Here is a 6,000-nt window from a genome sequence, read left to right as displayed (position 1 = left end):
AGAGTATAGGTACATAGGTATAGCGTGTATGTACAGGAAGAAGATGGGGGTTATGTAACAAGCATAAAGGTATGTGGAGATGGAGGAGATGCAGTAATGGCCATCTACTGTTATACAACATTGTCTTGCTTTTTGGAGTGGGTTGAAGTCAGAGACAGTGGGTTTAATAGAGCATGTACCAAAGGGCTGTTGGGGAAGCTCAAGTGGAAGTAAAAAATGTTTCAGGAAAGATTGCTTCTGCTAAGCGTCCATACAAAGACATTACGAAGTACTTTTCATGTACTCTCTTAGTCAATTTAGGCTTTATTATTTCATTTCTTACAAAGGTAAAATCTAAAAATGATAGAATATTGTAGAGCTGTAGAGGCTCAGCAACGTAATAAATAAATAAATAAGTAAATAAATAATGAGGTAATATGTATTGTTAAAGCAGACCTATTGTGCAAAATCAACTTTTCAGAGCTTATAACTATGCTATACATCTTCACATTTACCTTGGCGAAGTTGTAGTTGTAGTGATTTGTGCATGTTTGAGTAATTTTTAGTCACTTATTTTCAAGATGCCATTTTGCCAATCAGTCACAGTTTTCACCACTACCGGCAAACCCCCACTGCTCTATACTTTGTTCTCCATTTTATTTTCTTAATTGGCGATACATGGAGGATTCAGCAGCGTTGCATTTTGGCACAAATGAAAAAAAAAACAAAAAAACAGCTGCTCGCTAACATGATCTGCATCTATACAGGGGAGCCGACAGCTACACGTCTCTTTGTTTATGGCGACGTCTGCTCCCACTGGGCATCACAGTTTTCTAATGCGAAAGTCAGTGAGCTTGCTATTTTTATTAAGTCGTTTTAGATGAATACTGCGATTTAAAATGCCCAAATGATAACATAATGATCCAGGGGTGTCATAGATGATAACTATATAGCAGACACAAGCACAATAGGCCTTCTTTAAATGTGCATTGTACATTTTCTATTAGAGTATTGCACCTACTTGTCTCCAGATGTTATTGCTTTGAATGTTTCATAGTGCGGCAAACTACCATTGAGACAGGTTTCACCAAGCCAAGCTACAGGTCAGATCTGTAGAGACCCTGCTCACAGTAAGAATTTGTTTTTTTCAAGCTATAAAAATACTCTTAAAAAAATAAATTATAGAAATATATGTTTAATGCCGTACTGTGGAACACTCAAAGCAGTGCAATAACATCTCCATGAAGTCCAGCAGGCTACACAGTTCACTTTTAAGCTGCATTATTCTATTCTATTTTTTATTCATTTATTTATTTATTTATTTTATTTTTTTTCAAAACAACAAGACACAGTGAACAGTTTTTTTTCCGATGCTTTCACAATATGAGGGCAAGGCAATGGGCAAAGTAGATTGAATCATTTGTTCAGTCTTGACTTAAAAGAGAATGTTCCTGCTCTGATAAAACAAAAGACTCACATCAGTGTCCGTCGGGGTACTGGGTGTGTCCCTGAGCCTTGATTTTATTGTGTTTCTTGTGAAAACATCCTCCCTCAACCTGCAATCTATGATCCTGCCCACTGTCAATAATTCTGCAAAATCATTATCATTTTACCCAGAATTTACTTCAGCCACTCCAGAGTGCATTATGTGTGGGCTAATGATGGGACCAGAGCTGTTTTTTTTTTTTTGTTTTTTTTTTATACAGTAATGAGAATAAACAAGCACAATTTTGAGAAAAACAAAACAGGACTTGGGCAGTTGGAATAGTTTGGCTGTATCCCCAGAACTATTTTTTTATTAAAAATGCACTGCGTAACATTTCTATTGAAGTGTCCACTACCTGCTTGTCTCCATGGAAATGTTATTGCTTTGTCTAGAATGTTCCACAATATAGATTAAACCTAGTGTGTCTATCATGAGGGAGACAACACTACGGCTACATTACAGTAGATTACATTACAGTTCAGATCTGTGGAGAGTCGCTCCTATTCACAAAAGTTATGGTTAACATAAATAAGGTATAATTAGTATCTTTTTTTTTTTTATTTACTCCTGTGTTATTTGTTATTTTGGTCATTGAGATCTCAAGATTGTATCAGAACATACAGTATTTAGTTAAAGGTGCATTGTGTAACTTTTCTGGTAGAGGATCTCCCACCTGCTTGTCTCCATGGAGATGTGTGCGACCTGTCTGGAATGTCCTGGTATGGCATTAATCATAATAATTTTTTCATTTACGACAAAACTTACTAAAAACTTGCTCGCTTCTCCACAGATCTGACATGTAACTTTGCTCTATGGCGTCACCTGCTGTCTCTGTAGAGATAAATAAGTGTTATGCTATACTGTGGAATATTCCAGGCAACATCTTCTTGGAAACTAACCTTCCATCTGAAAAGTTTCTGATATAAAAGGTTGAATAACTTCAGTCTTTTTTTTTTTTTTTTTACATAAATTCTTTCTTGTCCACTTCTTAATGATTGATTACTCCATCGCTGTGGAGAGTCGCTCCTATTCACAGAAGGAATCAATCAATATATTTTTGAGAAATGGAAACACGGTAATGAGTAAATGCTAGTTGTATATGTTTAATGTTATACCATGGAACATTCCAGGTAAAGCAATAACATCTCCATGGGGACATGCAGGTGACAGATCCTCCACCTTTAAAAACAATGGACATGGCAGACTATAATCAATGCGTTTTACATTATTTAGTTTGTTTTCTAGGATGCTTTAATAAGATTTGGTTTTGTGATTTATTTTAATCAAAACACATTAACGATCTTTGATTACGTAATAAACCGTAGAACCCTCTAATCACGCCGCTCTACTGTATACTGTACAGGCAAAGTCCAATTAGCTCTTCTTCTACAGTGTAATACAAACTTAGGCTGCCGTAATTACATTATTTTTAGCTTGTCCACCTTGAAGCCCTCCAGTCCCATGTGCGCGTACTGTATTGTGCAAATGCTGAGCAGCCATTATGTATATCTTCCCTATGAGCATCCTTAAGATCTCTCTAATTCACAAAAATGAAGTGGTCGATGAAAAGAGTGGTGCTGATGACATGATTAAAGCAACATGGATGAGAGCTGCGGTGGAAAAAACACGAGGAACACACAGAAAAGAGCACACAAAGGAGCTAGGAAGTAGGGTGGAGGAAAGGAGACGAGGAAGTTGGGGTGTGTATGTGTGTGTGTGTGTGTGTGTGTGTGATCTAAGTGTGGCATAGCAAGGAAAAGACAAGGAGAGAGGAGGCTACATTGCTGGCATTTTTTCCATAAAACTTTACTTTAATGAGGAATCTTTGTGTCTCTGCTGTATGCTGCAGTTTGAGGAAAAAAACCTGTCTCTAAAAGTACTGCAGTAGCCCCAGCGAGAAGGAGGTGGAGGAGAGCGTTTCCTGAAGAGAACAATTAGAAGCCAAATATAATCTCACATTCGCCTATGGACTGCTTTTAATGTGGTTAGCGGCGGGGTGCTGGTGACGCAGGCGGGGAGGACGAGCACCCAAGGGACCCCTCTCTACCTCTGCCTTTATCCAGCCCTCATCCCGAGCACCAATCTATTCTTTTTTTTTTTTTTTTTTAGAAGTTATCCACTGCAGGCATGAGGAGAGAGAGCAGGCTATAGCTTATAATGAGCGCTGTGTTCCTACAATACACTCAATTTAAAAGTGCAGTTAAGCAGCCAGCTCCACTCTCAAATCAGTTTCCAGCACGTTATTGGCTTAAAGGAGAGCAGTGAAGGGGAAGGATGTATTACAGAATCACGGTCGCCTTGTGTGGTTCATAATGCTATAGGAGTTACCTTATATAGATAAAGGCCAGGAAATACAGACACAGTATAAGAGAGTAAGCATATCGTCAATTTAAGGACTGTGACCATTATCTGTGTGTAGGCTTCTTCTGAGAGAACTAAATTACCTCATGTACCCTTACAATTGTTCTCTCCTCTATATTACAAAAAAAAAAAAAAAAACTATGTTGTAATGTTGTTATTTCATTAAAAACATACCTGGAGTTGTGTTTTGTTTCATTCACACACTGCTCAGTTCAAGTGGTAGTTTTCAGGTTAACAGCTCATTTTACTTTTGTTCATCAGAGATTGACAACTCCAGGGCTCAAATCAACCAAATGATTCTAGCAAAGGTGTATGGAGTTTAAAAACACTTCCTGTATTACCACATGACATCACAAGGTGGAGTCAAGTGTTTTCTGTGAGAGAGAAGAACTCAGCCTAAGCGCCTGTTTACACGACAACACTTATGGATAAAAACAACATCGGAAGTGCCTTTTGTTTAGACGGTGACGGCGTTTTTGGGGTTTAAAAACACAAAAATCTGAAACCACCCTCCAGAGTGGAAAAGGTGAACACGCTCCACCGTAGCGTTTCCATCTACACTGTCCAAGATGCAGAACTCTGGTCAGATGTGCATACACGTTTACGTTACATACATACAGTACACAGAAACAAACACGTCGGATCATTTCCGACATGTAGAGCTGCTTCTCTAATAAACTTACAGGAGGCATCCCAACAAATGTACAGAATATGCAGTAGGGCTGGGTATCATTAAGAAGCTGCCGATACGATATATTTCAAATCGATTCAATACGGTTCAGTAAAAATAAAGGCTAAATCGTAGCTGTGATACTAAAAATCTTTGTTAAGCCACTTCTTGTGCAAAGTTAATATGAAACACAAACATTTTACTCAGAAAAACAGTGAATATGTCAAGTGTGTCACATAAATGAGGTTCCTTCCACTAAACAAGCAACAAAACTGTAGCGCTGAAACAAAATAATTGATTAAAATATACCAAAAAATACTCTTGGCGATATATATATCAATATAACAGCCCACGATATCGATACTGTATCATCACATTAAGCGACACAATATATTATGCACACTCCTAATATGTAGAGATGAGGAAGAGAGAGGAAACAACATTAAAACATAGATGAGAAAATAGCTTAATATGAGCTCTTTAAACTAAACTAAGCTCAATATGTTCCATGTTTATTACTTTTATCATTTGTTCTTTGTTGTTGTATAGCTTTACATCGCAAAACAAAAATGTAACCAGCACTTCGAGGAAGAGGAGGAGAAAGTGGATTTTTCAATAGCTGAGTTGAAAAATGAAGAAGGCAATGAAAGGAATAAGTCATAAGAGCAACAGAAGAGGCCATTTCAGCAGATCCAAAGGTCCCTGGAGTCACCACTGCCTCACCCGTCTATAAAAACATGTAGAAATCTCATGTCATGGTTTATTTGTGTGATGTGATGTGTAACTTACCCTGAGTGGATGAAATATAACTTTATATAACTACACACATCACTTTGAATAACACTGTGCATATGCAGACACGACAGTGTTGTAAAGCACTGTAAAAAAAATTGAGAAGCTTCAAGTTATTGTTAACATAAATAAGGAATAATTTATATCTTTTTATATACTCCTCTGTTACTGGCTTCATAATGTTATTTGTTATTTTTGACATTGAGATCTCAAGATTGTATCAAAATGTATTTAGTTAAAGGTGCACTGTGTAACTTTTCTGGTAGAGGGGTCCACCACCTGCTAGCCAGGCTGACGCCACCTAGTGCCTCCACTCAATTTCATTTCTTTCCAGTGATTAGGTCAGGAATCAGAATACACTAGACGATTTGCAAAAACCCTGGGAGTTGTAGACCGCGCACCAGCCAATCAGCGAAGAGCTGTGAAGGCATGATGTCAAACTCAATCGCCTGTCTGGGTCCCTTTTGTGGTGCAGCACAACAGTAAAAAGCGGTCAAGATGGATGTAGACGAAGACAAACATTCTGTGTTGGCAACGATTCCTGAGATCGAGGATTTAAAGCTGAAACAAATAGAATGTTTGGTGAATTTTATCAAGGGGAAAGACGTTATTGCCCTTCTTCCTACGGGATTTGGGAAAAGCTTGATATACCAGTTAGCAGAGGTGGGACCAAGTCGCTGTTTTGCAAGTCTCAAGTAAGTCTCAAAGTCTT

Source organism: Boleophthalmus pectinirostris, unplaced genomic scaffold, assembly GCF_026225935.1.
Source record: "Boleophthalmus pectinirostris isolate CB_2022bp ecotype Guang Dong unplaced genomic scaffold, ASM2622593v1 HiC_scaffold_2, whole genome shotgun sequence".
NCBI classification, from domain to species: Eukaryota; Metazoa; Chordata; class Actinopteri; order Gobiiformes; family Gobiidae; genus Boleophthalmus; species Boleophthalmus pectinirostris.
The sequence above is the reverse complement of the archived record's forward strand: the minus strand, read 5'-3'. Positions refer to the sequence as shown.